Source organism: Rhinopithecus bieti, unplaced genomic scaffold (assembly GCF_001698545.2).
Source record: "Rhinopithecus bieti isolate Rb0 unplaced genomic scaffold, ASM169854v2 scaffold_64503, whole genome shotgun sequence".
NCBI lineage: Eukaryota > Metazoa > Chordata > Mammalia > Primates > Cercopithecidae > Rhinopithecus > Rhinopithecus bieti.
In genome coordinates this window covers 1000300-1027948 of record NW_016825208.1, presented here as the reverse complement: position 1 = coordinate 1027948, position 27649 = coordinate 1000300, and the positions used below count along the sequence as shown (strand labels likewise).

The 27649-nt window shown below is 43.1% G+C and overlaps 1 protein-coding gene and 1 long non-coding RNA gene across 22 annotated transcripts in view; one reads left to right on the top strand and one right to left on the bottom strand.

Annotated features, from left to right (window-relative positions):
- LOC108522568 (uncharacterized) overlaps positions 1-25857 on the bottom strand; it is an 80366-nt gene extending 54509 nt beyond the window's left edge. For 2 of the 4 annotated variants that reach the window (XR_001883524.1, XR_001883526.1), the window contains exon 1: positions 12990-13190. This is a non-coding gene — a long non-coding RNA (uncharacterized LOC108522568). Of the gene's footprint in view, positions 1-12989; positions 13191-24858; positions 24922-25061 lie in introns of those variants that run through there. The other 2 variants (XR_001883522.1, XR_001883523.1) reach the window with 2 other exon arrangements.
- The window catches only part of TRIM39 (tripartite motif containing 39), a 19141-nt gene continuing 16143 nt past the window's right edge, over positions 24652-27649 (top strand). For 9 of the 18 annotated variants that reach the window (XR_001883517.1, XR_001883516.1, XM_017862846.1 and 6 more), the window contains exon 1: positions 25610-25702. The gene's annotated coding sequence lies outside the window, so the exon portion shown is untranslated. The other 9 variants (XM_017862839.1, XM_017862831.1, XM_017862836.1 and 6 more) reach the window with 8 other exon arrangements.

Here is a 27649-nt window from a genome sequence, read left to right as displayed (position 1 = left end):
GCACATGAGATGGGTCTCTTAAAGACATACAGTTGGGTCTTGCTGCTTTGTCCGACTTGCCACTCTCTGCCTATTAATTGAGGCATTTAGCTCATTTACATTCAAGGTTAATATTTATATGTGCAGATGTGATCCTGTCATCATGTTGTTAGTTGGCTGTTATGTAGACTTCATTGTTCATTTGCTTTATAGTGTCAATGGTCTATGTACTCAAGTGTATTTTTGTGACAGCCAGTATTGGTCTGTACATCTCAGGGTGGCTTAAAGCACTAGGAGAAAGCATGCAGAACAGCCCAAGGTGAAGCTCATTTGGCAGCTGACAGTGAGTTCACACCTTGTACTCTAAAATGAGGAGGTGCTCTTTTCTTCCCACTCTAATTAAAGAAGACTGAGAAGCCCTTCAGCACTTTACTGCCCCCTCCCCCCATCCCCCCACTACCGCCACCAACTTTGTGGTAGGTTGCTGGCACTTGAGCTCTCCACAGGCCCAGGAGAAAACAGCTTTCTTGAGGTCCTAAGGATACCTGATAATAATTCTCAGAGTTAATGGAATCTTCTGTATTTTCCGTGGATTTTGATTATCTACTTTTTTTTTCTAACTTCTATGAGATTCGAGAATTGAAAGGCTGTCATATCACTGGAACTCAGTCAAAATGTGGTGTCTTCTCCAATATTGTCCAACTAGAAGATGTGGGAATCCCACCTGATATAAGAATTAAGAAATATGACTACAAACAAACTAAAGGGAAAATAAGAGAAGAACTTAAAGGAGAATATTTGGGAGTTTTGGGGAAGTCATAACTGTATTGAGCTAATGTCATCCATATGTCCAAGGAAAAGTGAACCTAAATTTACAGGGCAACTTATGTGGGCCAGGTTCCTTCACACATAATTTCAAGTCATGCTAAAATGAAAGCATCCAAGGAAAATTTTATCATACACAACTTATGATAAGGAAACTTATGCTTAAGAAGATTAATTAGGAGGTTAAGGTCACCAAGCCTCTAGACTGTTTAGCCAGGACCCAACCCAGGTCTGGCTTCTGTTTGGTTTTGGAGTATGTGTTATCCCCACTCCATCATGCTGCCTCTCCAACCTGCAGCCCAGTGCCCAGGGAACAGGGGTCAGGCCAAGATCAGAACAGGCACTAGCACCAATAGGCCTGGCAAGGTGGGAAGTACAGGGAAGGGGTGACTCCAGCTTACTCTTCTCTGCCTCACAGAGGGACCATCAGGGCCACTGGCATTGTGGGTGATAGAAGTTGTGAATAGGAGGTAAGGGACATGGATGAGATCATCTCCATGTGAGTATGTGATACAGTGGCAGGCCAGAAGTTAATAGCCGCATCCAGGGAGCCAAGGATATAGTTCCCAGTAATGGGGCTTGTGTTCTGCTCTCAAGGCTGATGAAAGAGGATGGAAGTTGTACTGTTTCTCTACTTCAATAGAAAGTAAGCTAAAAGGAGAAAGTGGGAGACAGAGGTTTACAGAAGCAAATTTATAATGGGGTCATATCAAGATAATTCAAGAGGGAAAATAAGACAAGGTGGCTCCTTCCCCAAATTGGTGACACAACACTAATCACTGTCCCCACAGAGTGGCTGGGCCTGACCCCAACTACAGAAGCTCCGCTGTCTCTACCCTCTGGGCGTAGACAGGAGGCAGTGGTCATGCTACTGCAGCCTAATGACTTGAGATTAGAATTGGCCACTGCCCTGCTGCAGGGTGTGTGCTCAGCACACTTTGACAGCTTCATTCTCTGTTCAGTCTTGAGAAAAAAATAACACTAAATAAGGAAGGTGAAGCTACAGAAAGTCCTGACTGTCAGAAAATGTTAAGATATCAGGGCGAGGAAAGACTTTAGAAATCATTCCAAATTTCATAATAGGGGTAAATCAATTGTAAGGGCCATTAAGGTTGTCAAGTGGCAGAACATGGATGCAAACCTAGGGCCCTTCACTCCTCCTCCAGTGCACTTTCCACCATGCCAGGAGGAAGGGTAAAGAGTAAAGGTGCCAGGGGAAGGGCTGAGATTTGTCTCCTTCCACTTCTTTTCCTCACTGAAAATGTAGGATACAAATGGAGCCAAAAATTTAGGTCACTGGAAGCTACGGGTCTGCTTCAGATGGATGTATTCTTTTCCCTGGGTTTGGTGAAGTTATTTGGCCATAAAGCCCTAAGCCATGTATAATCATAACATTTTAAGAAATAGGAGCCAGGTATTAGAAGCTTCCGTTTTCTCTAAAAATAGTTCAAAGTATCTCAATGAAGTTTAGGTATCAAAAAAATAAAAATACCCCAACTTTTAAGAGCATTATGAGTAGTAAAATAAATACTTATAGCAATGGGGGTTTCAGGACAATTAACCTCTTGAACGTAAGTAGATATGCTCAAGAAGGCTATCCCAAGGACAGCGTTGCATGCACAAAGATAAGAGACCAAGTTAAGTTCCACAGTCAAAACAGACAGACCTATTTCTTTCCTAGTAGCATCTGTACAGCATATATAGTGAATGAAGTCATGAAAAGATCCTCAAAGGTCTGTGTTAGAGCAACTGTGGTTAAAATAGGAGAGTAGGAAAAGTGAGATTCTCCCGTTGTTACTAATAATTCAGACTTAAGACTTTTTAGAAAGATGATCATCTTTTATTTCTTTCAAGAGCCATGGCTGCAGACCTGGAGAGAGGCCAAAAGACACCTAGGCTTTTTATAAACCAAAGGTTGGGGTATCCACATCAGTCAGCAGTGGCTTCTGCAGCAGCAGCCACAGAAAGTGAGTAATGGAAATTAAAGGATAGAGATGTACAGGAAGTCCTCTTTCCTCACCCAGAGAAGGAAGAAAATAGCAAAAAAATAAGGTCAACCCCACAATCAAGGTAGAGCTGCTCTAAAATCTGAGGTAGCCAATGACCAACACGAACCACCTCGCCTTTCTGAGACTTAGCTCTCCTGTAAAGGAGAAACCACACTGACCCTGGATCAAAATCCCTAGACAGTAGAAGTGACCTTGGATTTCAAGAAGGAGCAAATTACTCCTGCTAATATAGATAAAGAGGCCACCATTTTTGGTTTTCAGAATTTCACAGGGAAAATAGTCCCATTCTTTGGCCTCTATTAGCCAGAGGCCCAGATGACCCTGTGTCCCTGAGATTGGACATGGCTTTCCCATGGCCTCTTATGAGAACCTGCCCAGAAATAAGTGTTTTGTTGTTGTTGTTGTTTGTTTATTTGTTTGTTTTTTAGACAGAGTTTCACTCTTGCTGCCCAGGCTGGAGTGCAATGATGCAATCTCGGCTCACTGCAACCTCCACCTCCTGGGTTCAAGTGACTCTGTCTTAGCCTCCTGAGTAGCTGGAATTATAGGCGCCCACCACCACGCCCAGCTAATTTTGTATTTTTAGTAGAGACGGGGTTTCACCATGTTGGCCAGGCTGATCTTGAACTCCTGACCTTAGGTGATCTGTCCACCTTGGCCTCCCAAAGTGCTGGGATTTCAGGCGTGAGCCACTGTGCCTGGCTGCAATAAGTTTTTAATTACCAGAGTCAGTGGTTCCTATCATTGATTGAGCTTACTGATTGGACAATAAGAGGGTCATATGTGGCTGTCTCCGGCCATCACATTAAGGTGACACTTGAGCATGACATGAGGTCTGCATTCTCTACAATCAACTGGATCTGTTCCACTGCTTCCCAGCAGGAGCAGAAGCATGCTTGCACCAGTTCCTAAACACCATCATTTCATTTTCAGCCCACATCCCTCCCCTGCTCAGATGTCCCACCATCTAAAGCAGCAATCCTCAAATGCTACTGTGCACAAGGATCTAAGGCACTTGCTGAAAATGTAGATTCCTGCACCAACCCCAGAGAACCAGAAGCAATCCCTCTAGAGTACAGCTTGAGAATTTGCTATGAAAAAAGATCTTACATGTTTTTGGATAATACTTAAAGATGGTCCAGAACAGTGCTTCTGGAAATTTTAATATGTAAGTAAATTAAGAGCAGCGTGTTAAAATGCAGACCTTTAAAAACTTTGTGCGGGCTTGAAATTCTGCACTCATATGTTCTCCCAGAGAAGCTGAAGCTGCTGGTTCTTTTGGCCACACTTTGAGTCACCAAAACCCAAAGGATTTCCAGCCTGTATCTGGGTCTAAGAGAGCAAAAATGTCACAAACATACATAGTTTTAACCTTCCCTGATTATCTGTGGAGTAGAATCTCCTCCCTTACCTCCAGTCAGACAGGTCCCCATGGATGAGGGGGTACTGCTCTGCCTTGTGTGTCCTCAGTTTCCCTCTACGGAACTCTGTTCTGATCTCAAGCTCCCACTAGACCTGCTATTAGAAGTGCTGAACACTGATTTTCTGTGAGTATAAAGTAGTTAAGAGAAAAAAGAAACATGTGAGGCTGTAGAGTTTCCATCTGTAGACATCAAGAAATGAGTATGAACTGTTAGGCATTCCCCAACATTGTTGTTCAACGATCCTCCCAAGTTTGAGACCTCAAATTCTTTCAGGTGATATTCATATCATTTACTCTTTTTTGTTTGTTTGTTTTCTTTTAACTTAGAAAGTGAATTGCAGCAAGTTTTCTCCTGAAAGAATTGCAAAGATGAACCGTGACCTCTTTCTATATTCATAATTTTGTCTTAGGGTTAAAAAGACTCCCCCAAGGACAGAAAATTGTACCTAATGATACAGCCTACGGCGCATGCTGCTCCTTTTGTCTACAGTACCTTCTACCTCTGGCTCACATGCACTCTGGTCACTGATGCACCTCCAGTTCTCAAGCTTAGTAAATTATGGTGTAGTGACCACGTCTATGTCCCTACTTCCCCAGTCAAATTCTCTGAGCTATGCCAGGGTGAGGATCTGGCCCTTTTCATCTTGTAATTCCCAAAAGTCTGTGGTGGAGTGCAGAGATGACCACTAAATGAAAGAAACACTTGTACTGGTTGAAACATATTAATAAATACCTTAGGCTCTGTGGTGAACACAGATCAGTAAATAAATGTTGGGCAATCTTTCAGACTCTCAGTGACCCACGGGATATTTGTTCCCCCATAGGGAGCACAGCTAGAGGTCCTTTACCTACCCTGCAGAGACACTGATTTGCATGGGGAGGCCTGGTGCAAGGCCTCTGCTGGGTATGAGCAGCAGTACACGCCTTTGAAGGCTGTGTGCTGTTCAGAACTTGGAGCTGGTTAGGGGCCTCCAATGCCCTGTGCTGACAAGCTGGCCTGGGGCTTCTCCTCGCTAGGGTCTTCTCTCAGTGTCTCAAGGTGTGCACATCTCTTCCTGGGCACACAGGCAATGGGCTAGACAAGCATCTCTCTCCTCTAAGGCTTGTCACCAAGCATTCCTTCCAGGGGGTGGGGTTTGGGAATTCCCACTTAATATAGCCCACCTTCTGTCATTCGATATTTTCTAACACTGGAGTGGTGGTTTCCAATCTCTTCACCATCAAGGAGGCTTAATTTCTACCCTCTCTATTTTAATATGGTTTTAACTACCAAACAGAATCCTCTAAGTGATCATTTGTTTTCTTATACTGTTCATCAGACAGATGTAAGGAAATAAGTGAGATATTGAGATCCTAGTCTGGGCTAGCTGAGTTACAGGGGCTGCTAAAACTCTAGTAATAGGAACAGCTGTCTGCCTTCCATTCTCCTGCTATGGCAGACACTTATTTCCTTTAGAATCAGACCCCCGAGATACACGATTCATAACCTTATGGCTAGAAATAAGAGGACATGATCATTCTACAGGTCCCTTGCTCCCTTGAATTACCTCTCCTGGGCCCATTAAGAACAGGCACATGAAGAAAGAAATCCAGGGTTGAGCCACAATTGCACAAAAATCTGTCCACAGATAACACCTCAAGGAGGTAGGGCCTGCTCACCTGAGTCACTGTTGTCAACATAATGCAACCTAACCATCCTGTTTTGCGTTTAGCTATTCAAGACTTTTGTAACCAGTCCCTGTGGTATGGGTTCTGTTTTCCCAATTGTACCCTGACTGAATCACTGGGTATCATGTCAGAGGAGTGGGACCTACTTAACCTCTTTTCCCTGGTGTCCTGGAGCCCAGGGGCTCCTATGTGGCAATGGGTGCCAGATAAATAGGGGTCCAAATTTCCATAATATCTATAGATTGATTTCTTTAAAACTTATTTGTTGCCAAAATACAAATACCCTGGGCTTAGGAAGAAATTAATACTTATCAAGACTATGTCAAATAAAAACAACTACCACTAACTGAAACTGCTTAGTTATCAGATATATTATACATACTACTCCATGTAATCCTCCCAACAAAATGATGCCAGCTAAGAGATGAGAAACTGGGGCCCACACCAGTGAAGCCCCCTGGCATAAGTCACACAGGCAGGAAATGGTAAAGCAAAAATCCACACCTAGGTCTTCCTGGGCTTTGCCACAATGCACACTGGCTTCTTCACTGTGGATACTGCCTGACAGAATAAGACTCAAGTAATTACAAGGATTCATCAGAAAGGAAAAGCTGACATGACCAGAACTAGAACACAGCCCAGGGAATGCAAATCTGGGTAGATCATGGTACTCGAAGCCCAAGGATCATTTGAAAGAGGTTAAAAAAAAAAAGGAGCAAAACGCACAAGTGAAATGGAGGTGAAACTTAACTACAGCTTAATTTTTACTTCAAAGACTGCTCAGCTCATTTTGGGAATGTGAGGGGAATTAAGAAGATTCTGGATAGGTTTGTAGAAGAAGCAAGGTGTGTGTGGTATATGTGGGGACAAGGGGAGCAATTATATCCTAGACTGTATCCAATAATTTTCTGGGACGAAAGAGAGCAAATGTAGACGTGAGGAAGTAGTAGCTTGAGTGGTGTCGGTGCCATAAAGGAGACCAAGGGAAAAACCTCTGATGACCATGGGGATAGTGTAAATTGAGTAGCAAGAGAAAGGAGGACTGAAGAAGTTCAAGAATGATGAGAATTGAGGAAATGAAGACAAACACAGACAACTTCACTGCAGGAAAAGAGAAGATGGTGTTACACAGGTAAACAGGATCAAGAAATGGCTTTTGTTTTTTTTTTAATTCAGAGTCTCACTCTGTCGCCAAGCTAGAGTGCAGTGGCATGATCTCAGTTCATTGCAACCCCTGACTCCCTGGTTCAAGTCTCCTGCCTCAGCCTCCGGAGTAGCTGGGATTACAGGCATGCGCCACCATGCCTGGCTAATTTTTGTATTTTTAGTAGTGATGGGGTTTTGCCATGTTGGTTAGGATGGTCTTGATCTCCTGACCTTATGATCTGCCCACCTCAGCCTCCCAAAGTGCTGGGATTACAGGCGTAAGCTACTGCACCCGGCCTGGCTTTTTTTTTTTTTTTTTTTTAACGGAGTTTAGCTCTATTGCTAAGGCTGGAGTGCAGCAGTGCAATCTCAGCTCACTGCAATCTCTGCCTCCCAGGTTCAAGCAATTCTCCTGCCTCAGCCTCCTGAGTAGTTGGGACTACAGGCATACACCACCGCACCAGCAAATTTTTGTATTTTTAGTAGAGATGGGGGTTTTGCCAATTGGCCAGGCTGGTATCAAAGTCCTGACCTCAGGTGATCCACCCACCTTGGCTTCCCAAAGTGCTGGGATTACAGTCATCAGCCATCGTGCCTGGCCAAGAAATGACTTTTAAAAATGCTGATTTGAAAGCAAAAGAGAAGGAAGTAGAGGAGAGATTTATGATTTTAAGAAAAAAGAGGAATATGAAAATATCCAACTTTAAAACAGTTATGATCAAAACTATCGTTTGGTAGTTTTGGTGTGGAATAGGCTGTTTTCCTAGAGAAATATTTTGGAATCATTTGTCTGTCTTCCCAGATATGGGCTCAGCTTCCTATAACAAGAGATCATGTTGGTCTTGATTACCCTATATCCATGGGAACTAGCACAATGTCTAACGCAGAACCTTAATAAAACTTGTTTCTTAGGAACTCTTTCAATATTTGGAAAGTGAACTCTTAATGGGTATCTTCAATGCTCCATGCCCTTCCTCTATTGCAGAGACATAGGGTAATTTCCATGAGGAGTTTGTAAAGATCTGGGTTTCTGAAGAAGGTGCTGTCTCAGGTCAACAAAACAGAAGGATCAACTTTGCTCTTTTCACCAGCCAAAGGGCAGATTCTAGAAAGATGGTTTTAAACCTTCTCTTCCTGCATTTGTAAGTGCGCAAAGATGCCATGCCTTTATTTCTCTAGAACTGGTTTTTCTTCCTCACAAGTCTCTAATCTATAACCTTAGTCCAGTCCAATGGACAAGACCATGAGGAACCTCAAATACCCTTCCAAAGAGATTCAGATTTTACTCAAGAAGTGAAGGGGAATCATTAAAGATGAGTAGGGGAATACTACAGTCAGAGTTTTTTGTTAGAATATCACTGAGGAGGCCAAAGACTGGCAGTGTGACAAGGGAGTGAGACCAAATGCTCAGATAAAGGTAGGGAGGCAATTGTTATAGTCCAGAACTGAAACAGGACAGTGGAAGTGGAAATGGAGGGAGGGGACAACAAAGACATGTTTAGAGATATCAGAAATTGACAATTAAAATAGGCATACAGGAAGGGAAAACATATCTCATTAATTAAGAAAGCACTGGCATACTGGATACCAACAGCAAATAGCAAAGAAATTGCTGTGTGTGTGTGTGTTTTTCTTAAGGGAAAAAAATGAGGATAAAGGGAAAAGAAAGTGATGTTACTAGCCCTCCATGTAATCTCCAAATATCTCTTCCCAGTAGTTCCATAACTGAAGGGTCAGGATCTCCATTCACGGATCTTTCTGTGGTGCTCTAAAGGGGCAGACTGAAGACTCTAAGGGCTATCACTTTCAAGTGGCTTTCCAAGCAGGAGAATTCATGGGATGAGGAGGACATGGTTATTCTTTACAGATTTACTGAAGTGAATCTGGGGGCTGATTGATGACAACACCATGTTGATTGCAGAGAAGACAAAGGGGCTGGGTGTGAGATAATGGAGTTCCTGAAACCCCTGTGATGAATATGTCCACCCTTCCTTTTCATCAACTGCTGGTCCCTATTTCATTCTTCTCCTATCCCAACACCATTATTCCTAAATCTGAGCTCAGGCTTGCAAGCACCTCTAGGAGTAAATCACAAGACTGAGACCAGAGCAACAAGAAAAGCAGAGATAAATGACTCATTAAGACAGCCACAGGAGGCAGGGCAAGGTGGCTCACGCTTGTAATCCCAGCACTTTGGGAGGCCGAGGCAGGCAGATCACGTGGTCAAGAGATTGAAACCATCCTGGCCAACATGGTGAAACCCTAGCTCTACTAAAAATACAAAAATTAGCTGGGCATGGTGGCATGTGCCTGTAGTCCCAGTTACTGGGAGGCAGAGGCAGGAGAATCACTTGAACCTAGGACGTGGAGGATGCAGTAAGCCGAGATCATGCCACTGCACTACAGCCTGGTGATAGTAAGACTCTGTCCGGAAAAAAAAAAAAAAAAAAAAAAGGCCAAAGGAAAGGGACTAGAAGAGAGAGAAATACAAAAGAATAGAAGATCTGGGCCAGGTGTGGTGGCTCATGTCTGTAATCCTAGCACTTTGGGAAGCCGAGGCAGACAGATTGCCTGAACTCAGGAGTTCGAGACCAATCCAGGCAACATGGCAAAACCCCATACAAATACAAATACAAAACATTAGTTGGGCATGGTGGTGCATACCTATAGTCCTAGCTACTTGGGAGGCTGAGGCATGAGAATCACTTGAACGTGGGAGGTGGCGGAGGTTGCAGTGAGCCGAGAATTCGCCACTGCACCACTGCATTCCAGTCTGGGCAACAGAACAAGGCTCTGTCTCAAAATAAAATAAAATAAAACTCTATCACCATCACCTGGGTAGTTCCTTCCATTCTCCTATGACTTCCAATAAGTCATTAGCCGGTCACCTATCATCTCTTTAATTTCTTCAAAAACAAAATCTCAAACTTGCCTTTGGCAAACTGAGAAACTTTCAGGAAACACAGAAACACGTCTTCAGGACCTTGGACAGCAGAAAAAAAGCCTTTCCCCCCAACCAACCCCGCCAACGCAGGACACTCACACCAGCAAGACTGCTGAGGAAATGTGACATCTCAACATGCTGATGAGGGAAAGAACGAATAAAGGGCCATACAGTCATCAATGGAGAGTGTTCAGGGGAGGTATGAAGACCCAGGCTATAACAGTCAAGAGGAAGGAGCCCTGGGCCCTACAGAATGCCTAGTCCGACTTCCTAATACTCTAAGCCAGAGAAGGACATTCTCTACACCTACATTACAGCCAACTTCCCTCTTCAGACATTGATTTTTAAAAGAATATATAGAATAGAATATTGAGACTTTTCAAATTCCTTAGGGAAAATGCATAAAATAGAACTTGCAGTTCATGGATCTAGAAATAGCCTTACAAATGATAAAGCAAATTTCACAAAGGTAAAATATCTCACCAAGGTAGAGTAACACAAGAGCTGTTGACCCAGGATTAGTCCTTGGACAGTGTTTTTTAATTTATAGTTGGTGAGTGGCTAAAGATCTGGATTCTTCTTCTAGCTCTGCCACACACCAGATGTGTGACCTTTGGCAAATTACTCAATCATGCTGAGCCTTGGGTTCCTTCTTTGAACTGAGCCCCCACCCCCACCCCATGTGTTAGGCACTGTTAGGGAATGAAAAACAAAATCAATCTCCATGCTAAAGTAGCTCTCCAGTGTGGCACAGTTCAGACGTGAAAATATCAATAATCCAACAATACTAGTTAAACATATAAAAGTAGTACAGAGAAAAACATTAATAACCTGACGTTTAGAGCAAGATTAGGAGGGCTTCACAATATAAGCAAAGGGAAATCCAGGAAGAAGTAAAAGCATCAAGCGGTGCAACAGGGCATTAGATTTAGGAAACCATCAATAATTTAGTTTTGATGGATGGCAATGGTGGTGGGGAGAGATACAGGGTAATGAAACCTATCATATACTGATGTTGTAGAAGTCAAATGAGACAAGTCACTATAGATAATCATTAGCTACTATTATGCCAACAGCTATCCCTATGAGAAAAAAATTCCTTAATTTAATATTTATAGAAAACCTGTTTGCTCACTATACTAGGGGCAGCTCCTTTTGGTCCCTTCCTAAAGAAATAGAGCCAGTTTGAGAAACAGGAAAATCAAGTTCCATACCTTCCTAGTCTATGAAACACCAGTCAAGAGGTAAAAGTGCTTTCTCTATCCATATCCTGATTCTTCCACTGAAATGTCACTTAGTGGAGCACATCTTTTACTTGTGTGATTTGAAAACAAGGCTTTGCCTATAGACCAGGGTATGCAAGGGATCACCTCTGGGACGATCTCATGGCACTGAGAACTCAAGCAAGATGGTAACGTAAGAGTCAGACTTGATAAAAGTCCATTTCCCAGGACCACTTGACAATAAGGGCACAGAAAAGTGGTCTGAGGAATAATCTTCATGCTATTACCATTTTCAGCCTCTTGTACTTACTACTAATTTTCTTAGTTTCCTATAATTAGATATGTACACATGAGCTAGTAGCAGCCACAGTCCTACAATCTGACTAGTTCATGCCCAACTCCATGCCTGCATCAGGGACATCTGGCTATTGTAGTGTCACAGAAAGTCTCCTCTCTGGTGAAGAGTATCTAGAGACACCCATGAATTTTAATATCTATACCCCATACTGGTTTGAACAGTGTCCCCCAAACTCATGTCCACCCAGAACCTCAGAATGTAATCTTATTCGGAAATAGGGTCTTTGAAGATACAATCAAGTTAAGATGAGGTCATACTGAATTAAAGGTGGACCCTTAATTCAACAACTAGTTTCCCTGTAAGAGGGAAACTTGGATGCAGAGAGACACACCCACAGAGATGGAGGGAGAGATTGGAATGATAAGTCTACAAGCCAAAGAATGCCAAAGATTGCCGGCAAATGCCAAAAGCTGGGAGAAAGGCATGAAACAGATGCTCCCTCAGACCCTCCAGGAGGAACCAACCTGGCTGACACTTGGATTTCAGACTTCTGGCCTCCAGAATTTTGAGGGAATACATTTCTGTTGTTTTAAACCACCCAGTTTTTGGTAGCTCATTAAAGCAGCTCTAGGAAATGAATGTATACCACCACCACTCCACAGTACATCTATTTTCCTTCTATGTGCCCAACTTTTATTATCTTCTCAGAGGATGGTTATAAACCCTAGTTATTGTATCAACACACGGGAAGGGACACTGAGCAGAACAGCAGGAGAATGAACAATTAGTATCAGATTAGCAACTTCACAGCTAAGGTAAAGGGCATGGGAATTTACTTCTGAAGGCTCTATAATATGACACTCTTTAAAAACCTTGTGGTTTTGGTATATAGATCTACACATTCTTTGATATGCTTCCTTTGAAAAGGCAGAGCCTATTTCCCCTCCCTTTGAGTGTGGTCAGTGCTTGATGACTTGCTTCTAACAAACAGAAGTGATAGATGTGAATTAGGTCATTAAAAACACTGTAGCTTTCTCCCTGCTCTCGCTCTTAAATCACTTGCTCTGGGGGATGCTAGCAGCCATGCCATGAAGACACTCTAAAAGGAGATTTATGTGACAGGAAACACACCTTCTGCCTCAGGCACACCCAGCACACCCTGCCAGGCACATGAGTGAGCCACCTTGGAAGAGGATCCTCCAGCCCTGCTCACACTTTCAGAACTGCAGCCCCAGCTGATATCAACTGGAACCACAGTAGACTCTGAGCCAGAGCCACTCAGCTATGCCATTTCCAGATTCCTAACCACGCAAACTGTGAGACAAGTTTATTGTTTTCAACCATTAATCTTTGGAGAAAAACAGGGCAATAGATAACTAACATAAGAACCTTTAACATAGTCTTCAAGTCCTTGTAAGTACTCTTCCTGCCTACAAGATACCCACTATGTGATTTCTTCCTGCCCCTAACATACCTCTGGAACAAGTGCAATTCCAAATCCCTTAATCCAAGCTAGAGCATAGAATTCACAGGACCCCTGTCTTTGTCCTCCTGCAGCTCAGAGACTGACGTCCATATCATGAATGCACTAAGAAAGGGAGAATCATGAGTGGAATCCAGTATCAGTAGCTGGGAGCAAAGGACACTTGAGGTAAGGGTCCTCGGGTTTTTCACTGTGCCTGTGAAAAAAATTAAAATAGGAAAGAAAATTTAATCATTTAAAACAAACATTCATTGAGTATATTCAGTGGCAAGCACAGTACCAGATAGCAGGCATAAAAATGGTCCCTGCTTAGAAATTCACAGGAATGACAAATAAGTTTTGTAACAGAAGCTACTGCTGTACAATTTATATTCCCTTAGACCAAGATCTGGCTACAGAATTTGTGAATCCCTGTGCAAAACAAAAACGTGGGGTCCCTTGTTCAAGAATTTCAAGAGGATAGCAGTAGACCAGTAAACCAGCTCCATAGGTATATGCCCATGAAGCTAGCCCTGCCTCAGGCATTCACCTCTGTGTGAAGGCTACTAACTGTTCTTTCAGTAAACTTTTTTCTGGCTGACTGGGATGCTTAATTTGCACCAAAGGAAAGCTTAATATCCCTGAAAGCAGCACTCAACCAATGGCAAAATGGCAGTTGGTAGATAAATGCTCCAGCTTCTTCCCCCCTTGGATGGTATAACTGAGAACTATTCCAGTGTTGAGTTTTTCAGTGGGATTGACATGCAAGTGTCCACAGTGTAACTGGGAGATTTCTTAAAATCACCTCTAAAATAAACTACTTATACTCACATTCCTATCTCATAGTCTGCTTCTTGGTAAACCCAAACCATGATATCTTTCATCTTTTGAGCCAACTCTAACTTGGAATACAGTACAGTGAAAAAAATCTAAAGCTGCATCTCATTCAACAGGAATGAATGTAATATAGTAACGTTGGTCCTAACTATGGCAAGGAAAGTGGTGGCTCTTTAAATCTGAATGATGAAAGACCTGTGTTTGGAATTTGAGACAAAAAGCTGTTAATGAAGGCTGTTAACCAGCAGTTACAGTGTCTTATTTGTTTTAGAGCTACTTCTTTCCATAATGTACAAGTGGATCAAAGGGTGGCAAGACTGAAGGTAGGAAAAAAATTAGGAAATGAGAAACTCACAGCTGGTAAATAGGACAGGATATCTACCTGGATGACCACCAACATCATTGACCAAAATGGAGAAAGCACACTAAGTTGTCAAGAATAAATCAATCTGTGTTGCATAAGTGGCCACAAGTACTGGGATCACCTACCCATTGAGCCCCTGAATTTAACTAGCAAGGAGTGGGAAATAAAGAAGGCCAAGCAACCGATGATGAGCACTGGGAACTGATGGCTCTTTTTGATACTAAGACCAAATTAGGAACACGAAGCACTGACAATGCTGCCCTATCCACCACTGATTTTCACCAAGGAGTACTTAGCAAAATCAAAAGAAGAACTTGTATCCTAAAGATGGTATCACAATGGGCCTACTGAAAACTAAATCTTATGACTTCTTAGGAATTTAGAGATGATCACTCCATGAGACACTGAAATGGTGTCTAGCTTGGCAAGGTAGAAGTCTGTTTCTCTGACATGTGATGGTCTTGTTGTAAGTAGTCCTGGACTAAAATGCTGTCAGCAACATAGACTTCCTCAGTGTTCCTGCTCTGGAACGCCCAAGGCAGTGGTTCCCAAACTCTGCTGCACACTGAAATCACTTGATTTTTTTAAACAATGATATCTGGCTTCCACCCTGAGACATTCTCATTTGATTGGTACACATGGTGTGACCTGGGGACTGGGATTTTTAAAGTTCCCCAGGTAATTCTAACATGCAGCAAAGTCTGGAGATGACTACCCTAAGGAACTGGGCCCACCACATGGTCTGAGAGGGCTTACTGCCATACCTGCACTGAACTCCAAACAGTGGGACAAAGCAAGGGGCATGAACCAGAAGCTGCACACACCATCTCTGCTCACCCTCACTGGCCAGTCACATGGCCATACCTGGTTGCATGAGATTCTGAAAAATGTAACTTGTATTCATCCAGCCATGTGCCCAGCTAAAAATTTTTATTCAGGAAGAAGAGGAAGACAGGTATTGGAAGACAACCAGCAATCTCTCCCACCCCCACACTTGTCTTTTTCAAACAGAAGCAGCCCAATGTGGCAAAAGTACTGATCCTTAGATTTGGAGACAAAACTCAACAACGGGCTTCTCTGACTTTTGTCAGATATCTTACACATCACATGTAGATATAGTCAGAGACTGTAACGAATCATTGCCAGTGGGAAGAAGATACAAGCTTGGAGATATGCATCAGAATGACTACCCATGCACATTCCTGAATTTGAGTGAGGTGTTGGAAGAATAAATTGTTCTATGGCACAAAATCAGGTGCAATATCAAAATTCCATGTACCCACTCTAGTTGACTGAATACAGTGAAGCATTTCCAGTACAACAATATAGGAAAACTTCAAATAAAGGGGTATTCTCGAAATTCCACTAAATATATCATCTCTGGCCTGAAACTATTTTGTTAAACTACTTGTTGAAACTCTTCACTCTAGATTTGCTTGGTGCTGCCTTTGCATTCAAGTCCTGTTTTCCAGAAGAAATACAGACATAATCCAATTGTAATTTCATCACCATGCATCTTGGATGCTGCAGTTAGCCTAAATAAAATATACTAATCATATGAGTGACAGTGACTTTTTTTAATCATAAAAAGTATTATCAAGCTCTTTATAAATAACTTTCATATTACAAATATGGCATTAACTAAACCACTGCTTTACAGAAAATCACTTTTATGACACTAGTATTATATACTGTTTAAAAGTTTAAAAAGGTAATTTGTTTGAAGTCACATAACTAGTAAATTACTAGTTATAACTTAAGAGTAAATTGAATTAAGTTATAACTAGTAAAGGACTAAACTTCTAGACTTGAACTTCTGATAGTCTGACTTCAAAAATCTCTTATTTTTAAAATTATAGCATGGAGCACCATGTATATCATGATATAGCTATATTACTTTGCAGGGTTTTCATGTCTAAGTAATTTTCTCCTCCTGTTCCACTTCCACCCTCCCATTCACTCTCTTTTCTCCTAGCAGACAAAGTCCTTACCTGTCTGCCAGTCCCCAACTCCATGCATGCATTACCTCATGGAAGGAGGGAAGGCGGGCAGGGAAGAGAGGACCTCCTAGCCCACCACCTTCCAACACACCTCTGCAAAGCCCAGGCCCTTTCAGGCACCCCAGTCACAGCCACACCAAGCTCAGCACACACTTACACCTGGTTTCCCTGTACTTCTCATTTGTAGTTTTGGTTTTTAGTCTAGTTCAGAGATTCCTTCAATTCACATTAAGTATCCATTTCCTGTCTGATAGTCTTGTCTCTGGTCCCTTTTTTTGTCTTATCCATTTGGACTTCCATTCCTAAGCAAAACATTCTAAATTCTATTTTCATACTCTTACTCCTTAGCCCAGATCACCAGAAGCTCCCTACTATCAATACAAATTGGAAAATCTCTGGTGTGATTATGAGGAAACCATTCAGTATTTTCTTTGACACTATTAAATAACATTGCGTTTGCCTAATGTCAGTACTAAAGGCTAGGTTGTAAAATAGTAAAACCTGCAGCTGTCTCTAAGGCAAGTAGCTGTTTATTGTAGTAGTTATGTGTTGGGGAAAGGAAGATTTAAAAAATCTTCTAAGGAACATTTTTATAGATCTGTTTACTTAAGTAAAGCATATACAGGAAGATGCAGGAATCATAATAAATGCTTATGAAGCAAAACTAAATGCACTGTACTACTACCTCCAGATTCACATACAAAGGACAAAGAGCTTATATCCAGACTGTATGTGTCTGTTTTCGCACTGCTATAAAGAAATACCTGAGACTGGGTAGTTCAGTTTATAAAGAAAAGAGGTTTACGGTTCTGCGACCTGTACAGGAAGCACAGTGGCTTCTGCTTCTGAGGAGGCCTCAGGAAATTTACAATCATGGCCGAAGGTGAACAGAAAGCAGGCACATCTTAAATGACAGGAGTAGGAGAAAGAGAGAGAGCGGGGAGGTGCTATACATTTAAGCAACCAGAACTCACAAGAACTCACTATCACAAGAACAGCACCAAGGGGAAAATCCACCCCCAAGATTCAATCACCTCCCACCAGGCCCCACTTCCAACACTGGGGATTTTAATTCGACAGGAGATTTGGGAAGGGACACAAATCCATATTACAGACTGTATAAAGAATCCCTCCAGTCCAGGCGTAGTGGCTCATGCCTGTAATCCCAGGGCTCTGGGAGGCCAAGGTAGGAAGAGTGCTTGAGGCCAGGAGTTTGACACCAGCCTGGGCAACATAGTAAGACTCTGTCTGTACCAAAAAAAAAAAAAGGAACTCCTCCAGGTACAGGGGATGCTGGATAGAGTCAAGGGTGATTATTCCCCAGTTTTAAGATTTAATGTCTGCCCTCTTAGGCTTTGGACTTGCTTGGGGCTTGTTAACCCTTTCTTTTGGCTTCCTTTTCCCTTTTCAAATGGGAATGTGTATCCTATGCTCATCCTGCCATTGTACCTCAGAAGTAGATAACTTGTTTTGATTTCACAGATGGAACTTTGGCCTTCTAAGGTGATGCTGAAACAAGTTAGGACCTTGTGGACATGGGGATTAAATAAATGTAGTTGTATGTGAGAAGAACATGGGTTTGGGGGACCATAGGCAGAATGCAATGGTTTGAATGTCTGTCCCCTCCAAAACTCATGATAAAACTTAACCTTCAATGTGGCAGTATTGACAGGTGGGGCCTTTAAGAGATGTTCATGGATTAATGGGTTATCATGGGAGTTAGACCAGTGGCTTTATAAGAGGAAGAGACTTCAGCCAGCATGCTCTGCTCCTTTGCCATGTGATGCCCCATACCACCTCAGGATTCTACAGAGTTCCCATGGGTAAGGAGGCTCTGACCAGATGCATCCCCTTGACCTTGGACTTCCCAGCCTCCGGAACTGTCAGAAATGAATGTTATTTTTTTTCTAAAAAACAAACAAAAAATTCCTTATAAGAAAAAGGTTGATGACTCAATGGAAAAATGTGAGCAGAACAGATGTTTCAGAATAGAGAATACCAAATGGCCTATAAACATAGGATAGTATATACTACCTCATTTGTAATCATGGAAAATACTCAGTAAAAATGGCCACAATTCAAGTCTGAAAACACCAAGAACTGAGAGAATGTGAAGCAATGGGGACTCTGCGCTGCTTGGAGGAGCTGCTGTGAGCTGACACTAGGGAGAATGAATGGATCTGGGAACAGAGATTAACATGTAAATAGTTCTCTTTGACAGTGAAAGGGTCTGTTCAGGTGTGAGTACATTCTGGGTCTTACAAAGGAGGGCAAGAGAAAACAACAGTTCCCCTTGGTGGGATCTCAGGCAGATAAAGAAACTTCAACTTATTTGAGAGAGGAGGTAGGGGATGGGGAGGTCCCAGAGAACTGTGGGTTTCTTCAGTTCACTATGCCACAGCACCATATTTTCAGGTATGAGTTCTGAGCCCCACAAATAGCACTTAACCATAGACATAGTGATGTAAGTATAAAATATACACTAGGTTTCAAAGACTTAGTATACAAAAGAACATAAAATATCTTATTTGTAATTGTTTAAAATTGATTACATGTTAAAATGATAATACTTTAAATATAATGGGTTAGGTTGGTAAAATATTAAAGTTAATTTTACCTGTTTTTCTTTACCTTTTTTAATGCAGCTATAATTAGAAAACCTAAAATCATATAAGCAGCTTATTAAAGTTAATTTTACCTGTTTTTTATTTACCTTTTTTAATGCAGCCCTATAATTAGAAAAACCTAAAATCATATCACACAGCAGCTTGCTTATATTTCCTTTTCTGAGACAGTCAGTCTCACTGTCACCCAGGTTGGAGTACAGTCGTGCGATCTGGGCTTATTGCAACCTCTGCCTCCTGGGTTCAAGTGATTCTCCTGCCTCAGTCTCCCAAGTAGCTGGAATGAATTACAGGCTTAAGCCACCAGGCCTGGCTAATTTTTTTGTATTTTTAGGAGAGATGGGGTTTTGCCATGTTGGCCAGGCTGGTCTCAAACCCCTGACCTCAAGTGATCAACCTACCTCGGCCTCCCAAAGTGCTGACATTACAGATGTGAGCCACTGCACCTGGCTCGCTTCCATTGTATTTCTATTGGACAGCACTGCTCTGGAGAAAAATTAAGATTCTCCTTTTATATGATATTTTTAAAAACAAATATTTAAATGTAAGGAATAAAAAATATTGTAAGAAAACCCAAGAAAGCAAATTAGAATCTGGAGGTCAGGATGGATTTCTTAATGAGGACAGGTAGGGGTGTGTGTGTGTGTGTTTGCATGCATGGACACACGGATAGGGCAAGCACACATGCATGTGTGCAAATGTATGCAGACTGATAAAATCAACAATCCAACAGGAAAAATGGTCAAAGGATAGAAGTGAAAATGCACAGAAAAACAAATCTGAATGGCAAACAGTAACATAATCAAAATTACTAAAGGAAGAGAAAACATAATTAAAAGTAACTAAGACTTCTCTTTACTGGCTGGAAAAAATAACATAAATAATATGTATCTTTGCTGGGCAAGTGGGAAGGGGGCATGATCATACATTGTTGTAAGGAAATGTAAAGGTTAACAGCCTACTGAGAAAGCAATATGGCAACATCCATCAAATTAGAAATATGCCATATCCTTCAACCCAGAAACCTTTTTCACAAAAATCTACCAGCACATGACATGTCTTCAGAAAGTTATTATTGTAATACTGTGTAGCAGAAAAAAGAGGCAACTAAGTATCAATAGGAAATGAAGTAAATGACTATCTACTGACAAAAGGTTAAAAAAATTACCTGCAAAACAAGATCTGCTATGGAATTATTAAGGATTATAAATATAAATATTAGCAAATTTTTAAAAATATGAAAATATCAGCAATAGCACTACTGTAGGAAAACAGACTACAGTAGTTCCCTTTTATTCTTGGGAGATATGTTCCAAGATCCCTGGATGTCTGAAACCACTGATAATACTGAACCCAACTGCTGTCAATAGGAACTTTTTTTTTGGTGATGTTTCCCAGCCACAATTTTAATGACTTTTCTATCTTAACTAAGTGCTTAACATGCACTGTGGCTGCAACTTTTCCATTTTGAAGTGTGACAGCAAAACTAGCAAAAATTTCTTTTTCCTTTATAATTTCAGGGATAGAAAATTTGTTCTGACCATGGATCTTAGCAAACTCAGCATTTTAAAAATTTCCTTATTAAGTCAAGAACTTTTACCTTTTCACTTAAAAGAAGCACTTTATGGCTTCTCTTTTGTATATCCAAGTTGCCACCATTAGTACTCTTGCACTTTGGGACCACTATCATGTAAAATAAGGGTTCATGAATATAAGCACTGTGATACTTAGGCAGTAAAACTGATAACCAAGAAGGCTATTAAGTGACTAATAGGCAGGTTGTATATACAGTGTGGATACTGGGCAAAGGGATGATGCAAACCGCATAAGATTTAATCATGTTCATCAGAATGGTGCAGCGTGCAATTTAAAACAGGAATTGTTTAGGTGCCCATTTAAAACTCAGGAATTATTTCTGATATTTTCAACTTAAAATGTTTAGATTGTGGTTGCCAAGAGTAATGAAACCTTGAGAAATGAAACTGAGGATAAGGGAAGGACTACTGTATTTCATGATATGCTGGTGTGGATCAAAATAGGTGCAACCTTACTGAGGCAAGGAAAATCACCTGTTGACCACTGAATAGGCCCCACAGACAAAAGCTCCTTATCTGAGGGATTTCGAAGGGAACAAAGACTACCTGGTGATCATCAAATGGGCCAGACGGAGGCGAAACTCCTTTTCTGGGAATTCAGAAGTAATTAAACTTTCCTAGTATCTAAAGTCTGGTTCCAGGCCTCTTTCAACTTTTACAAGTAACTAAAATTTCCATACATCTCTGAAATGCCATGCCAAAACTCATTTTACTATCCTAAGCTCCTGCCTTAAGATTCATAAATACCTCTAAAGAAAAATCCATGGCAGCATACTCAGTCCTCTTGCTGAGACGCGCCACTACACTCTTCTGCAGTGTTCTGTTACCGCCTAAGGGGTTCACCTTGCCCCTACCTAGAACAGAGTCAATTCTTGGAGACAGGGGAATTGTGATAGAGAAAGAGTAATTCACGCAGAACCAGCAGTGTGGGAGATCAGACTCCCTGAGCACGGGGGAGCAGAGTTTTAAAAGATAACTTGGTGGGTGGGGGGAAGTCAGTGAGCCAGGAGTGCTGATTGGTCAGGGATGAAATCACAGAGTCAAAACCGTCTTCCTGCACTGAGTCAGTTCCTGGGTGGGGGCCACAAGATCAGATGAGCCACTTTGGGCAGCCAAGGTGGGTGGATCACCGGAAGTCGGGAATTGGAGACCAGCCTGGCCAACATTGTGAAACCCTATCTCTACTAAAAATACAAAATAAAACAAAAAAATAAAAAATAAAAGTAGCCAGGCGTGGTGGCAGGTGCCTGTAATCCCAGCTACTCAAAATTTTGGCTGAGACAGGAGAATCACTTGAACCTGGGAGGCAGAGGTTGCAGTGAGCTGAGATCGTGCCATTTACACTCCACCCTGGGTGACAAGAGCAAGACTCTGTCTCAAAAAAAAAAAAAAAAAAAAAAAAAAGATGAGCCAGTTTATTGATCTGGGTAGTGCCAGCTGACCCATCAAGTACAGGGTCTGCAAAATACCTCAAGCACTGATCACAGGAGCAGTTTGGGGAGGGTCAGAATCTTGTAGCCTCCAGCTGCATGATTCCTAAACCCAAAATTCTAATCTTGTGGCTAATGTTAGTCTAGTCCTCAGGTAAGAAGGAAGTCTGCTTTGGGAAAGAGCTGTTATCCTCTCTGTTTAAACTATAAACTAAGTTTCTCCCAAAGTTAGTTCAGGCTATGCCCAGGAATGAACAAGAACAGCTTGGAGGTTAGAAGCAAGATGGAGCTGGTTAAGTTAGAGCTCTTTCACTGTCTCAGTCATCATTTTGCAAAGGCGGTTTCAGTTCTTCCTCTCTAATAAACTTTCCTTTTTTCAAACCTATACTGTTTGTATGTATGGTAAATTCATTTTACCAACCTGTGAGTTGACCACTTCCCGGTGCCAGGGCTCTGACACCTTGCCAGGCTCTTACGGAAAGATAATTGGAAGAATCTAATAGAATTTTAAATTTCCATGCCTTCCAACCCAGCAGTCAAACTTCCAGGAATTTATCCTACTAATATAATGGCACGACGATCTAAAGATATATTTGCAAGGATGTTCTCCACAGCCTTTATTTAATAAGATGTGGAAAGAACCTTAAATGTCTACTCAAAATTGTTGAGTAAATCACGTCTACAAAATGAATAATGCAGACTTGAAAAAGAGTGAGGTAGCTCTATGTCACCAAACTGGAACAATAAAAGACAGCCACTATAAAGTATAAAAAGCAAGCTGAAGACTGTCTCTATGTTTGAAATTTTTCATAATAAAAAAATGAAAAAAAATGGAGGATGATTAGACATATTGCCTTTTCATGAGTAAGAATCTCACAAGTCTTGGACAATTAAACCCCACCTTCATCCCTCCCATCTCATCATATCTGACCTCAACCATTTTCCTACCTACACTGCTTATATGCCCATTTGCTCTATATGACTCAGTCATTTCAAGATTGCTGTTTTCCCTTCTTGATATAAAACAATATTAAAATGTATATTTAAAATTTGTTTAATTACATCCCATTATTATCATTCATTTTTGCATATTCCTGTGTTGAAAATCCTTTGGCATAAATCAACATCAAAATTCGGTGTTATTCCACTTTTCTTGAACTGTAATCCTTTTTAAACAAGGAATATAGACTTTCTTGTTTAGAGAATGTAAGCACATTCATAAATCTTGGCAACTTTGAAAGGCCATAACAAATTTGTGGTAAGAACTCAGATCCCCTTTATTACTGTAGTAAATAGACAGGTGAAATTAAGAGATTATAGCTTGTTTTCACTTTCCCAATTACTATCGCTTGAAAAATACTGGATATTTCATTATTATCCTGTCAGGAGTCGGCAAACTACGGTCTACTACCTGTGTTGGTATAAGTCAAAACCTAAGAACGGTTTTTACATTTTTAAATGATTGGTGGAGGGAGGGCCAGAATCCAAGGGGAGTATTTCATGACATTTGAAAACGTTATTAAATTCAAATTTTAGCATCCATAATAAAGTTTTACTGGAACACAGCTATGCTCACTTGGCTTTTGTTTCTGGAGACAGAGAGTATGGCTGCTGCCCAGGCTGGAGGGCGGTGGCGCGATCTCGGCTCACTGCAACCTCTGCCTCCTGCGTTCAAGCGATTCTCGCGCCTCAGCCTCCCAAGCAGCTGGGATTACAGGTGCGCGCTACACGCCCGGCTGATTTTTGTATTTTTAGTAGAGACAGCGTTTCGCCATGTTGGCCAGGCTGGTCTCAAACTCCTGACCTCAGGTGATCCACCCGCCTCGGCCTCCCAAAGTGCTAGGATTACAGGCGTGAGCCACCGCGCCCAGCCTTCATTTAGTATTGTCTAATGATGTTTTCATACTGCAAGAAGAAAGTTCAGTATGGACCACAAAGCCAAAAAGATGTCCCCTCTGGCTCTCTACAGCAAAGATTTGCCTAGCCCTGTTATATGTCATACTACTTGCGCTTCATAATTTTATAGTTTTACCTAGGCAGTCTCCATTTTTTCCTTCTATATTCAGCGTAAAATCCCCTTAATATCAGTCTCTAGGCAAGCTCATTCTTCATAATCCTTAGAATTGGACCTCCTCTTGTTAATTTCCTTAATCACAATCCTCCTGGTTATTTACAAACCGAACGCCAGAAAGGAGGGTTATCAACATCTTATGCGCCACAAATTAACAAATCAAAACCAAATCTCACTCTCCCTCCGAAGCCAAGGCTAAGGAGGCTCACTGCCCAGTTAGTGGCTTTCAAACTACCCTTACAAGTGAGGCATCTTGTGAATTAGAACAAGTGCTGCTGCTAAAATCCCTAACGGCTACATAGCAATGTGAAAAAAGGTACCAAATGTAATTTTCTCAAATTTAATCTTCTTCAATTGTTGGCACAAAAAAGGAATAGTAAAGGTAGACAACTGTAATTAGCATGTGTGATCCCAAATCTTTATACCTTAGATACTGGATATTTTCTACAAGTAAATAGTTTCTGGCTCCCAAGATGAGAGGTTAAATAATGCAGGGTGTTTGTAAACAGCAGCACAACTTACACCAGAAATTAGGGCACTTTCTCACCAAAGAGAGTACATGAAAATTTGCTCATCTCTTTTAATCAATGTTCTCCAGGACTAGTGCTGGGGGCGGGGACGCGGAGCAAGCTATCTTTTCTACCAGCTGTATCACACCCCTCCTAGCACTAACCCCTCCTCCTCAGCCTCTTCACACCTCTACCCACTACTAACCCCTCCCCAGCCCCATCACCTCTTCCCGGGCCCCTGACACCTCTCCCAGCATACTCTTCCCTGCCTCATCACCTCACCCACTTCCTCCAAAATCACAAGACCTGCCAAGCTTCCAGCAGCAAGCGAGCAAAGCAGGGAGGCTGTAATGCAAAAGTCCGCAGTCCCTACACAAACACTATCTATCTGCTCCTGCGGAGAAACTCAAGCCACAGCCCCAGAGTGGAAAGAACAGGCCTGGGCTCTCACCCAGTTAACAAGCGTTTATCCAGCGCACGTATTGCGGTCGGACCCCATGCGAAGGAGCTAAGGACACAAAGGTGAGCAGCAGAGTCGCGGTTCCAGCTCTCTCCCGACTCCCACTCCAGCGGGGTAGGTAGATAATTTCGGTAAACTTCGCCAAGCAGGGGCAGGACAAAGAGTATTTGAAGTCTACCGGGGGGAGAACTTACCTAATCCTTGAATGTTAAAAGTCTAAAACTCCACTAGTCGGAAGTGACGTGCCAGCTGAGCCCCGCAGGTCCGCCACGTAATTGGCCGCCGCCACAGCTAGCCACCCTCTCCCCGGACTGGCCCGAAGAGAGGAAAAGTGTGGAAGTCCACAAGCCGCCCTCGCCCCGCCCTCTTCGTCGACTTTCAGCTGCACCGGGGAGCGGCGGCGCCTGGCCAGAGCCGGGGCCTGGAGTCTGGACGGGACAGCCTCGCCGGCCGGGGCGCCCGTCCAGCGCCCTGCGGGCCATGGGCTTCAGCGCTCGAGCACGCGCATGCGCAGGCCTCTATCTCCAGAGGATTCCTCGGGTCACCTGGACGCCAGCATATCAGCCACCTGCCCCTCTGGGTCCCTTCTTGTCCTTGATTCCTCCTGCTGGTTTTCATCGCCAGCCCTCCTCCTCCTCCTCCCGCAGTCACCGCTAGACCCGGCCGCTGCCGCCCGCCGACACCCCAGCTTCAACTGACACGAGCCTCGGCGCGGCTTCCGCTTCCGGCGAGTATTGTGTGTCGCGCCGCGGGGCGGGGGCGAGGGGAGGAGGAAGGAGGGAGGCAGCGCTCCGGCGGCTCCGCGCCCCGCACTCCCGGACCCGAAGCCGGGAAGGTAGGTGCTGTCCCGCCGCCGCGCCCGAGCCTGGGGCCTGCCCCCGCCGGCCGGCTCCGCAAGCCGCGTCCCAGCGCCCCGCGACTGCGTCACCGGCCCCCCGCACGTAACCACAGCTGCCTCCGCCCGCCTCGGGCCCGGGCGGACGTTTTGCCGCCCCGGCGACGTCAGCGCGTCCGGCGTTGCTTGGCTACCCCGCCGTTCCCCCGTCCCGCTGCTGCTCACCTCCCCGGGTGAAGCTCTGACGCAGTCACCGTGGGTCTCGGCTGCGTCATAGTGGCGGGCATCCCACCTTCACGTCACACCTCTTCCTCACCTGGACACGCATCCCTCCCTATCCTGCCAGCCACTATGTTTCCTCTTTCCCCTCTGCAATCCCCCTGCCCCAGATCTGGCGGAAGAAGATGGAGACGGGGGTGGGACAGAGTTGTGGACAACCTCTCAGGAGAGGGTCGCAAGGTGGGACCCTGAACAGTGGTTGAAACACAGTGAGATCGTCCCTGAAGTTTGCCCTTCAGCTGAGACACAAGGAGTAGAGGGAGACGAAGGACTAACCCAGAGGCACTCAAGGTCTCACTATGACTGTAGTTTAGAGTCCTCTCCATTCTTCCCTAACCCTTTCCCCATTTCTTTCACCACTTCTTTGCCAGTCTAGATCTGTCCTGGTGCCTTACTGTGCATACAGTTCTACTCATCTCAGGTGAGGAAGCCACCTAATTTGTAAAAGACTGAGGAAGGGGTAGGGTCACCACAAGTCAAAGTTGGATTCCCACAGGTAGAGAGAAATCATCTGACTGAACTTCTCTCCTATTGCTGACAGAAGAAATTCAAGTCCAAAGAAGTTATCAGCTCCTACTCCATGTCAAACACATTTGTGTGTGCCAACAATATATACAGGAACAATTGTTGTTAACCTATCTCATTACATGGCCACTTATCTCGCAGCACATAGATCTACCAAATTTCCTTCCTTCCAGTAGGTCCCTGGAGAAGGATGGGGGTCGGGAGGAGAAAGGGTTATGGGGATAGATACATCAACTTACCCATGGCTAAAAGTATCGACGTTTTAAGGATGGAGTGGGGGACCAGCATTGTGTTTTATAAATCTATGCATTTCCAATTCTTCTGAGGCTGCACTTGAGGGAGATCTCATTGCCTCTTTTCTGTCTCTTAATTCCCAACCACTCCAGAACCTATTAGTTGGAGACACAGTATGCCCAGGTTGTTAGTTATCAATAGCTATATTGAAAGATTCCAGTCACTATAAATAGACTTGTTGCTCTCTTTTCAAGAAGTTGTTGGCCTGAAGCGGCCTGAGCTCAGTAATGTACTATTTAATATAGTTGCCATAATTTATCAGTTTTCAGCAGTTCTGAGTGTCCAAATGAACACAATAGAAATGGAATGTTGCATGAAATATGTCATTCCAAGAAGAGAGCAGACTTCCTTTAGGCTAGTCTGATGGATAAAAGGAAGAGTAATTTCAGATTTTCCTGAAGAGAGAAGGTTGCCTTTGCCTCATTCATTCCATTTGTTAGCCTTTAGAACACTGGTATCTAACCTTTTGAATGGGAGGACTCTTTTTACTTATCTGTGGTGGCTGATAAAAATTATGCATGGGGCCGGGCGCGGTGGCTCAAGTCTGTAATCCCAGCACTTTGGGAGGCCGAGACGGGCGGATCACGAGGTCAGGAGATCGAGACCATCCTGGCTAACACGGTGAAACCCCGTCTCTACTAAAAAAAAAATACAAAACTAGCCGGGGAGGTGGTGGGCACCTGTAGTCCCAGCTACTCGGGAGGCTGAGGCAGGAGAATGGCGTAAACCCGGAAGGCAGAGCTTGCAGTGAGCTGAGATCTGGCCACTGCACTCCAGCCCGGGCGACAGAGCGAGACTCCGCCTAAAAAAAAAAAAAAAAAATTATGCATGGACCTTCTGTGGTGGCTG